Source organism: Geotrypetes seraphini, chromosome 6 (assembly GCF_902459505.1).
Source record: "Geotrypetes seraphini chromosome 6, aGeoSer1.1, whole genome shotgun sequence".
Lineage (NCBI taxonomy): Eukaryota > Metazoa > Chordata > Amphibia > Gymnophiona > Dermophiidae > Geotrypetes > Geotrypetes seraphini.
The window spans coordinates 42,395,494-42,407,528 of NC_047089.1; the positions used below are offsets into that span (position 1 = coordinate 42,395,494).

Sequence of the window (12,035 nt, forward strand, 5' to 3'; positions counted from 1 at the left end):
GTTAATCCTTTTATTAGATTTCAATTTAATATCTCCATATTTATTTCATTGATTGCATACCAGGTAAAGCTTGGTGAGATAATTGCATGGAAAAGATGCAGGTAGGGAGCTTTTCAGTACATGAAAAGATGGGGGTTGCTTGCAATGATATATTGGTATGAATGCATAAGAAGGAAATAATTGATATATTGGTATGAATGCATAAGGAAATAAAGAGAGCTATTCGTATGAAAACAGGAAGAGTTATTTCCTTTTGAGGTTCATGTTTGTAGAACTGTAATTGTAAGGAAGATCAATACTTGTTTTTCAAGGGTTATGTAAAATTAAGTTTGGGAAACTGATTGTTTTGTAAAAGAATTCTAATATTTATTTATTTAAAAAAATTTCTATTCTGTCTAATTCCTAGGCTGTTTACAAAATACCTACATACATAATAGATAAAACAGTACAAAAAAGGGACAAATCATCTAAAATTTAAATGCACAGTAAAGAACAGTTACTTACCGTAACAGGTGTTATTCAGGGACAGCAGACAAATATTCTCTACATGTGGGTGACATCACCGACGGAGCCCCCTAGCGGACGTTTTCGCAAGCAGATTTGCTCGAAGACCTTCAGGCTTGCGATTGGCCCGCGCGTGCGCGCATGCCCCTCCTGCCCTGCCTAGGGCATGTGTCTCCTCAGCGTGTCCTCAGTTCAGATAGCAAGCAAAGAAGCCAACCACGGGGAGGTGGCTGGGTTGCGAGAATATCTGCCTGCTGTCCCTGGATAACATCTGTTACGGTAAGTAACTGTGCTTTATCCCAGGACAAGCAGGCAGCATATTCTCTACATGTGGATGACCTCCAAGCTAACCAGAAAGGGATGGAGGGAGAGTTGGCAATTTAAGAGAATAGATGTTGCAAAATTGACTGGCCAAAGTGGCCATCACGTCTGGAGAAAGCATCAAGACAGTAGTGAGAGGTGAACGTATGAACCGAGGACCAAGTGGCAGCCTTACAGATTTCCCCAATGGGAGTGGAGCGGAGGAAAGCAACAGACGCCACCATCACCCTGACCTTGTGGCCTATGACTCGACCCGGCAGGGAGAGCATAACAGAAAGAAATACAAGCGGCCAACCAGTTAGAAATGGTCCGCTTAGACAGAGCGACCCAAGCGATTAGGATTGAAAGAGAGGAGCAGCTGGGGAGCCAAACGGTGAGGAGCAGTACGTTTCAAGTAGAAGGCCAGCGCACGCTTACAATCAAGAGAATGTAGAGCCATTTCCCCAGGGTGAGAATGGGGCTTTGGAAAAAGCACAGGAAGAACAATATGTTTATGTGAAAATCAGAAACAATCTTAGGCAAGAACTTAGAATGGGTACGGAGAACCACTTTATCATGATGGAAGACAGTGAAAGGTAGGTCCGCTACCAAGGCTTGAAGCTCACTGACCCGACGGGCAGAAGTGAGAGCAATAAGAAACACAACTTTCCAAGTAAGATACTTTAAATGAGCCTGCGCTAGCGGCTCGAATGGGGGTTTCATCAATTAGCAAGGACCACGTTAAGATCCCAAAGGGGCGGATGTACATGGAAAAGTCCTTTCATGAAGCAAGAAACCATAGGATGAACAGAGATAGGCTTCCCGTCAATCAGCTGATGAAAAGCAGCAATGGCACTAAGGTGGACTCGAACCGAAGAGGATTTGAGCCCAACGCCAGACAAGTGCAACAGATAATCCAGGACAGCCGACAAGGAGGCAGACAGCGGCTCCAGCTGCCTAGTAGCACACCAGGAAGAAAAGCAGGTCCACTTCTGATGGTAATATTGGCGAGTGGATTCATTTCAGGACGCTTCCAGGACATCCAGCACAGGCTGGGAGAACTGGAACGAGGGCATTAAGTCTCGAGGAACCAAGCTGTTAAATGCAGAGAATGAAGGTTGGGATGGAGCAGAGAACCCTGACCCTGCATAAGCAGAGAAGGAAAAACAGGCAGAGGAAGAGGCTCCCTGGAACTGAGTTGCAACAGAAGGGAGAACCACAGCTTTTGGGACCACCGAGGAGCAATCAGAATCATGGTGGCACGTGAAGACTTGAGCTTGACGAGAGTCTTCAGAATCAGAGGGAATGGAGGGAACACATACAGGAACTCGTTCGTCCACCTCGATCCTGAGAGGGGTGTAAACCCTGGAGCAGAAGCGGGGCAACTTGTGATTGAGGGGGGACACGAACAGATCGACGTCCGGAGTCCCCCAACGAGCAAACACCTGACGCAGGGTTATGGAGTGGAGGAACCACTCATGAGGCTGCAGCAGACGACTCAACTTTTCTGCCACACAGTTCCCCCGGCCCTGAATGTAGACAGCTCGAATGAATATGTTGCAGCGGATGGCCCAATCCCACAGCCGCATCACCTTCTGGCACAGGAGCCTGGACCCCGTGCCCCCCTATTTGTTGATATAAGACATGGCGACCTGGTTGTCCGTGCGAACTAGCACCACTTGGTCGTGAAGTAGGTGACAAAAGGCTTTCAGAGTGAGGAAAATCGCTCGAAGCTCCAGAAGATTGATGTAACAAAGGCGGTCGGCACAGGACCAAAGACCCTGGGTGCGCAGATCGTCCAGATGAGCCCCCCAAGCATAGGTCGACGAGTCCATCGTGAGAACCTTTTGCGGAGGAGGAGCATGGAACAGAAAACCTCTGGAGAGATTGGAAGAGAGCATCCACCAACGAAGAGACCTCAACAAAGGAGTCACGACAATGCGGCGAGAGAGAGAATCCCGATCCTGGGTCCATTGGGATGCTACAGTCCATTGAGGAATACGGAGCTGAAGTCTGGCAAAAGGAGTCACATGAACTGTGGAAGCCATGTGACCTAGGAGGACCATGATGAGCCAAGCCGGAGCCGAGTGCAGATGGGTCACCAATCGGCACAAACTGATAAGGGCCTCCTGACGAGGCCGAGGCAAGAAGGAGCGGAGACGAACCATGTCCAGGACCGCTCCAATGAACTCAAGAGACTTGGATGGGCAGAGGTGAGACTTGGGAAAGTTCACGTCGAAGCCGAGACTCTGAAGGAGCAAGATGGTCTGTCTCGTCGCTTGCAGGACTTTGGTGCGAGAGGACGCCTTGATTAACCAGTCGTCGAGGTAGGGAAACACCTGCAAGCCATGGAGGCGCAGGGCCGCAGCTACCACAACCAGACATTTCGTAAAAACCCTCGGAGAGGCCGCCAGGCCGAAGGGAAGAACACGATACTGGAGATGGAGATCCCCCACCCGGACTCTCAAATACCAATGAGAGGCCGGGTGTATCGGAATGTGCGTGTATGCCTCCTTGAGATCCAGTGAGCACAGCCAGTCCCCCACGTCCAAGAGGGGATAAAACGTGGGAAAGGTGAGCATTCTGAATCATTCCCGGACCAGAAACTTGTTCAGAGCATGGAGGTCCAGGATCGGATGCAGATCCCTGGTCTTCTTGGGTACCAGAAAGTACCGGGAAAAAAATCCGGAGTTCCACTGTTCTGTAGAAACTCCTCGACCGCCCGAAGGCGAAGAAGGGCCCGAGCTTCCTGCAGAAGGAGAGGAAGCCGAGACTGAGCAGAAGGAAACTCTCTTGGAGGCAGGTCCGGGGGTACGCGACTGAAGTGGAAGGAGTACCCCTCCCGGATGATAGACAGTACCCAATTGTCAGTGGTAAGACTTTCCCACTGGGTATAGAAATGATGGCGACGACCCCCGATGGGGAAGGGGGAAGGCTCCAGGAGGAAGGGAGCCCAAAGGCTCGGACTGGTATTGTCAAAAGGATGGCCCGGGCTTTGCCGGGGCCAGCGGCTGGGTCTTAGGTTGACGTTGCTGCTGCTGCAGTGGCCGTTTCGAAGGAGGCCTAGAGAAAGCAGGAGTGGATTTTTGTGGATACCTCCAGAGAGGAATTTTATATTGTCGAGCTGGAAGGTTTAAGTTTCACCAGAGACGCAAAGGACTGCTCGTGTTCCGAGAGGCGCTTCATGGCCGCCTAGATGGAATCATCGAAGAGCTCATGACCCACACATGGGAGATTGGAAAGTCTATCTTGTAGATTTGGACCCATATCCACAATCCGGAGCCAAGTGAGGCGATGCATGGTGATCGCAAAGGCTGTAACTCTCGAGGACAATTCAAAGACGTTGTAAGAGGCCTGAAACATATACAGGCGGAGTTGGGAGAGGGTCTCCTCAAGGAGACAAAACTCCTGACGCCGAGTCTCAGGTACGACCTCCCGGAACGAGCGGAGGGCATCTATACAGAACCGGAGATAGGACGTGAAGATGAAATTGTAGTTAAGGACACGGTTCGCCATCATCGAATTCTGATAAAGGCAGCGACCAAATTTGTCCATCGTACGTCCCTCCCTGCCCGGGGGGACGGCAGCGTAAACCTTCGAGGAGTTAGACTTCTTCAAGGAAGACTTAACCACCAAGGTACTTCTTTTCTTCCACTCATTCTTTCTTTTCTTCTCTACTCTTTCAGCACAGCAGGTGCCTGTTTTTGCGCACCACACACCAGGAGACTAAGGGAGGATGAGAAATGGAGACGGCAGGAACCCAGAGGAGCTTCCCAGTGTACTGCACGGAGTGTCATATGTACGACTACCTCCCCGCGGGTAGGTGGGCGTACATATGCGGTCGGTGTCAGGAACTGGAGAGCCTGAAAAAGGAGGTCGGAAGACTACAGGACAGGGTCAAAGAGCTGGAGGACTCCACATCTCGGAAATACCATGCTGGGCAGCTGAGGACCCCACAAGAGAGAGCCACATCGAGGAGCAGGTGAGGGAGCTCGAGAGATTCATCGAGGAGGCCTACAGGAGTGCGAAGAAACAGGACCATCAGCAGCACGAGCAGGAATCCCCAGATGAGAGACAGAAACCACCTGATAGAAACTACCTGACACCGGACGAGAGACAGAAACCACCTGACACCAGGGGAGAAGGATCTTGTGGAGGAACCGAGCAATCAGGGGACACCAGGGGAAAAGGACCATGTGAAGGAACTGAGCAATCAGAAGAGGCAAAGACTCACCAGAACCCTGAGGGAGAAGTGTCGCACCATGCTAAGGACACAGACTTGAGGCAAAAGAGGAAGCTGCAGAAGGGGAAATCTGTGATCATAGTGGGAGACTCAATCCTGAGGGAAGTGGACAGTCACGTAGCAGGAGGAAGGGAGGACTGGCTGGTGACGTGTCTCCCAGGGGCAAGAACGAAGGACATCAGCGATAGAATCGAGAGGATCCTAGAAGGAGCAGAGACGGAAGAGACAGCAGTGATAATCCACGTTGGAACCAATGATGTCAGCAGAAGAAACTACAGCAGGACTACACTAACTGACCAGTTCCAGATCCTGGGAAGGAAACTGAAGCTGAGGACACGGAGGATAGCATTCTCGGAGATCCTGCCAGTACCGAGGGCAGATGCGAGGAGGCAGGCCGAGCTGCAAGCAATAAACGCATGGCTGAGGAGATGGTGCGATGAGGAAGGTTTCCACTTCGTGAGGAATTGGACAACCTTTTGGGGAAAGAGCAAACTCTACAAGAGGGACGGACTACACCTGAGCACGGCAGGAACGAGACTGCTGGCAAATAACGTCGAGAGAGAAATAGAGAAGGCTTTAAACTGAGGAGAAGGGGAAAGCCGACAGCTGACCTGGCATCGACGCTTCGGACAAGAGTATCCAGTGAAGATACTGAGCAGGAAAAATGCTGGGAACAATCAAAAGGCGTACTACAGGGGTCCGGGGATTCAGTGAAACTGGGGACCAAAAAGAAAAGGAAACAGCAGAAGCTATGGACACAGATAAATAAGAGGGTACAGGCTGAGGACAAAGAGGGTACACCACAGGGAAAGGAAGAACAAAACGGAACTCAGGGGCTGGCAGCCCAGAGGGGAACAGCAAGAGAAACCAATCACGACGAAAAACAGCAGGGGCAGAAAATAACCGGGACTTAAATTGCTTATACGCAAATGCAAGGAGTCTAAGGACCAAAATGGGAGAACTGGAAGTCATGGCCAAAAGAGAGGACCTAGACGTAATTGGAATCACAGAAACATGGTGGACAGAAGACAACAAATGGGACGTGGTACTGCCAGGGTACAAACTCTATAGGAGAGACAGGACCTACAAGAAGGGGAGAGGAATAGCACTATATGTAAAGGACTCCATCCACTCAATAAGGATGGATACGGCAGCAGAGGCAGAAGGATTGGAATCACTATGGGTCAAATTACCAGGAAGAAATGGAGCTGACATAAAATTGAGACTGTACTATCGCCCACCTGGAAAACCAGATGCATACGACCATGACCTGGAAGCAGAATTGAGACGGGAATGCGAAAGCGGAAGTGTGATGGTGATGGGGGACTTTAACTACCCTGGGATAGACTGGAGTAATGGACATTCCAACAGCGCTAGGGAGGCGCAATTCTCAGAGACTGTGAGGGACTGCTTCATGGAACAACTAGTCAAGGAACCCACGCGAGGTGAGGTCACCCTCGACCTAATCCTCAACGGACTAGGGGGACCTGCAAGGGAAGTGGAAGTAGTGGGGCCACTAGGCAACAACGATCACAACATGATCCGGTACAAACTAGAAGTAGGGACACCAAAGGTGAAGAGAACCACAACGACGGCGCTCAATTTCAGGAGAGGAAACTACGATGCTATGAGAAAAATGGTGAAAAAGAAACTAGGACCATCAAAACAGGAGGTTTTGTGCCAGTGAAGTGACCGCCCGAACACCGCTATTCCACCATTGTGGAGGTGGGCGGGCACCTGTCTGAGGCTTTTTCCTCCGTTAAGATGGGTTTCTGCTTGTGTTTCATTACTGTTATACCTTTATTTATTCCACTCTGGTGAAAGTGTTTTTGTTACGAAAAAGAAACTCAAAAACAGCGCAAGAAAGACAGAGACCGTAGAGAAAGCCTGGTTCCTGCTCAGGGACACAGTGCAAGAAGCCCAAAACATGTACATTCCCAGGTTTAGGAAGGGGTGAAAAAAAAATAAATAAATAAATAAATCGAACAAAGGACCCAGTGTGGATAACAAATGAAGTGAAGAAGGCGATAGGTAACAAAAAAATGTCGTTCCGAAAATGGAAAAAGGACCAAACTGAGGAAAACCGGATGGAACACAAGGAACACCAAAAGGAATGTCACCAGGTGGTTAGAAAAGCAAAACGAGAATTCGAAGAGAGGCTGGCTGGGGAAGCAAGAAACTTTAAAGTGTTCTTCAGATATGTGAAAGGGAAGCAACCAGCAAGGGAGGAGGTAGCACCGTTGGATGATGGGGACAGAAAGGGAGTGGTAAAGGAGGAAAAAGAGGTAGCTGATAGGTTAAACAGGTTCTTCTCGTCGGTCTTCATTAGCGAAGACACATCCAATGTACCAGATCATAAATGGGGATCAAGATGAAAAGCTGGAGCACAGAGAGGTAAGTCGGGAGGATGTGCTCCAACAGATAGATAGATTGAAAAGCGACAAATCATCCGGCCCGGACGGAATCCACCCAAGGGTACTGAAAGAACTGAGGAACGAAATAGCAGAAACACTCCGACAAATTTGTAACCTATCCTTGAAAACTGGGGAGATACCGGAAGACTGGAAACTGGCGAATGTCACACCTATCTTTAAAAAGGGATCGAGGGGTGACCCGGGGAACTACAGGCCGGTGAGCTTGACTTCGGTTCTGGGTAAGATGATGGAAGCACTGATAAAGGACAGCATCAGTGAACACATAGAAAGAAATAGACAACTGAAATCGAGCCAACATGGCTTTTGTAAGGGAAGATCGTGCCAAACAAACTTACTGCACTTCTTTGAAGGGATAAACAGCCGGATGGACAAAGGGGAACCCATGGACATCATTTACCTCGACTTCCAAAAAGCCTTTGACAAGGTACCCCACGAGCGGCTACTTAGGAAGCTGCAGAACCACGGGGTGGGAGGGGATATACACAGATGGATCAGACACTGGCTGGCAGACAGAAAGCAAAGGGTTGGAGTGAAGGGCCATTACTCAGACTGGCAGAAGGTCATGAGCGGTGTTCCGCAGGGGTTGGTGCTGGGACCCCTGCTGTTCAATATATTCATAAACGACCTGGAAATGGGGATGAAATTTGAAGTTATAAAATTTGCGGATGACACCAAACTCTGCAGCAGGGTTGGAACCACAGAGGAGTGCGAAGACCTGCAAAGAGATCTAAGTAAACTGGAAGAATGGGCAAATAAATGGCAAATGCGCTTTAACATAGAGAAATGCAAGGTCATGCATATAGGGAATAGGAATCCGATGTTCAGAACAAAATGGGGGGAGTGTTGCTAGGGGAAAGTAATCTTGAAAAAGGCTTGGGTGTGCTGGTGGATACAACAATCAAATCATCGGCACAATGTGCAGTAGCTCCCAAGAAAGCAAACAGAATGCTGGGCATCATTAAGAAGGGTATCACAACCAGATCGAAAGAAGTCATCATGCCGCTGTATCGTGCGATGGTGCGCCCGCATCTGGAGTACTGTGTCCAGTATTGGTCGCCGCACCTCAGGAAGGACATGGCGATACTTGAGAGGAGGTCCAGAGAAGAGCGACGAAGATGGTAAAGGACATGGAAGACTGCTCATACACTGACAGGCTGGAAAAGCTGGGGCTCTTTTCCCTGGAGAAGCGGAGACTTAGAGGAGACTTGATAGAAACTTTCAAGATCATGAAAGGCATAGAGAAGGTAGACAAGGATAGATTCTTTAGACTACGGGGAACCACAAATACAAGAGGGCATTCGGAGAAACTGGAAGGGGACAGTTTTAGAACCAATGCCAGGAGGTTCTTCTTCACTCAGAGGGTTGTGGACACATGGAACGCCCTCCCGGAGGATGTGATCGGGCAGAGTACACTACGGGGATTCAAAGAGGGATTGGATAAATTCCTGAAGGATAGGGGGATTGAGGGGTACAGATAGAGGTAGATAGGGTACAGAAAGAGTATGGTTAGAACAATAAGGGATCTAAGGGGCTAAATTTAGAAAACCAGGCAGGTCATGGACCTGATGGGCCGCCGCGGGTGCTGACTGCTGGGCACGATGGACCTCTGGTCTGACCCAGCGGAGGCAACTTCTTATGTTCTTATGATTGGTGGGAAAGCTGAACACCCTCAAACCCTTTCACCGAGATAGTCCGGTAACGGGACTCCAACTTGGAGGGAATAGCTGTGACCGCATAAGGTGTCTCCAGGTTCCGGAGAAACGTCTGCCAGAGAACCTGATGCAACGGAAGGCGAAGCGCCTCACGAGGCGCATTGTCAACTCCCATTTCCACCAGGTATTCCTGGGTAAAGCGGGAGTTGGACTGAAGATCCAAGTGCAGAGTTCTGACAATGTCAGAGATGAAACGAGAAAAGGAGGAGGTCCGAGAAGAAGAATCATCCTCCGGGGGAGACTGATCGAGATCGGGGTGCAGCCGAGAAAGAGGGAGAAACTTCCCTGGAGTAGTAAGCCGGAGCCTCAGAGTCCCGTGAACAGGAGACTGAAGAGGTTCGACTAAGGTATGTAGGGGGCGTCGAGGAACGGCCCCGTGCCAGATGGACTGGGGAAGACCCCGGGGTCCGAGGAAATAGCTGGGGAAGCCTCAGAGAAGACGGGGTATAGGAAAAATCCCCAACTGGCTTCGAAGCAGCCCCTTTAGAAGCCAGCAATCGCCTTGATGGGGAACATACACTAGAGTCCAATTCGAGGACAAGCATGTGTCTGGATGGTCTCGAGGTCGGAAACCTGCCCCGACAGGACGGGGAAGACCGGGGCCATTTAGAAGAGGTGAGCCTCGCCACAGTAGCAGGGGAAAAACTGGTCCCCGGCCTGGAGCCCCGAAAAGTCACTGGTGACTCAGGGGAGGAAGACTCGCTCGAGGGAATCCGACGAGTCTTATGGGCGAGGCCTCAAGAGACAAGGGGGCGCTCAGGCATGTCAGACCGAGACTGGGTCGAGACCAAGGTCAAAGGCGTCAAAGTCGGGACTAGTTGGCTTACCACCGAGTAAAACTGTGTGGTAATAATAGCTTTAAGCATGTCCTCGAACATAGGCACCGAGACCAAAGGTAGGTGGGTCGGAGGTGCAGCAATGCGCTCCTTCGGGGGCGAGCTTCTGGAAGAGTATTCCCTATGTGAGCAGGCACGCTTAGATTGATGTCTCGAAGACGCCGACGAGGCGGCGCTGACATGAGACTCCGAGGTAGGCTTCTTCGCTGGCATGCCTGAGGAGGGAAGAGGAGGCCGGAGTAGCAGGAGGGGGCCGAGGCCGGAGCCTTCGAGGCCGACGGAGTCTTCGAGGCCAAGGACTTCGAGGTCAAGGCGCCCAACGAGGGCGTCGAGGCCGAGCTCGAGGCCAGTCCCACATGATCCATGGGGCCAAAGAGTTGGAGAATCTTGGCCACCCGTCGACGAAGAGCCCGTGGTTGTAAAGTCGCACAACAGGGACACGACTCAGCATAATGCTCTGCACCCAGGCACTCCACACACCAACGATGAGGATCGGTGATGGAGATAACCCGGTTGCACTTAGTAAATCCGGAACGAGGCCGGGACATAATAAAAAGGAGGGCCGCAGCCCCGTGAGGCCAGGCGGCCAGAGGAAGACCGGGAACCCGGTCAAAAATATACGAACTGAAAAAAATGAAAATAAAGAAAATTAAAGACGCGAGCATAGCGACTCAACAGAAACTAACCAAATAAGCCGTGGTGCAAGAGGGACGACGAGATTGCGCGAAGTAAGGGAGCAGTGCTTCTGGCTCAGCGGAAAACAGAGAACTGAGGACACGCTGAGGAGACGCATGCCCTAGGCAGGGCGGGAGGGGCACGCACGCATGCACGGGCCAATTGCAAGCCTGAAGGTCTTCGAGCAAGTCTGCTTGTGAAAACGTCCGTTAGGGGGCTCCGTCGGTGACGTCACCCACATGTAGAGAATATGCTGCCTGCTTGTCCTGGGATAATTCCTAATACTAATATCAAGTTTAAAAAATGTCTGAAAAGCTTAACTAAAGATCTAATAGGGTGGGGGTGAAAATGAGGTAAACAATTTACTTTCCCAAAAATAATAGGATGAAAAACCATAAAGAGAATAGAAAGCAGATCATAAAGACTTAACCCAATAAACAATAGGGAAAAAATGTTGTGTGGCTCTGTCCTTGGGTCAGACGGTTCTGGCATTTTATCTTGTTTTACTTGGGATTGTTATGGGGGGTGGGGGTGAATGAATCCCCTAGGGGGGCTCTCTTTGGCCAAGCAGGTAGCTGTCGAGTGTATGGAGAGGGAGGATGCTCTTTATTTTATAAGGCATATACTGTGGGCCATAAGTGTCTCCTGCAGTATTGGCTGAAGGACTCTCCACTGACCTTCTGGCATTGGAGAAACCAATTTCATCTACTGATAACTTATGAGGTGCGGGAAGCTCATCAGGCAAGCCACAAGCACTTGTTCATGCAGACCTGGGAACCCTACTTATAATCCTTGCCTCACGGGGCTCGGAGCTTGATCTTAAACACCTTGGATGTGTGAGGGCCTCTTTTTTTACGGCTCTGCTTGTAGCGAGTGATTCACCACAGCTGAGAGTATTTCAGGGGGGGCTCCAAATTGAGGGGGGTTAGAAAGGGTGAGTAGGTTCTTCAATAGCCTCAGTACGTAGTGGTAGGGGGGTTAGTAATGAGTGGTTAACCTCGTGTAGGGACGTTTGTGTACATATCTTGGTACTGAGGTGTATGTATATGGGGGATGAGTATTTGGTCGGTAGGTACTCTTTCCCCACTTTATCCTCTTCCTCTGCCCTCTCTGAGCTGATGGACTTTATAGTGTTTGGCCACAGACAGTTTCTTTGGGGAGTGGGGGAGGGTTGGTATTGCTATGGGGGGATCCTTTAGGGTTGGGGACAGGGGGGTGGTTTTGCATTCTTGTGTTATTTAAATGTATTTGATGACATTGGTTTCTGGATTGTGGGTCCTTTTGACGAGTTGAGACTGTAGCTCTGTATCCTGTTCTGTTATTTCTTTAT

At 50.1% G+C, this 12,035-nt stretch overlaps 1 protein-coding gene across 1 annotated transcript in view; it reads right to left on the minus strand.

The window, feature by feature from the left end:
- Positions 1 to 12,035, minus strand: part of XPO4 (exportin 4) — a 237,878-nt gene that overhangs the window by 38,591 nt on the left and 187,252 nt on the right. The gene's annotated exons all lie outside the window — the stretch shown is intronic.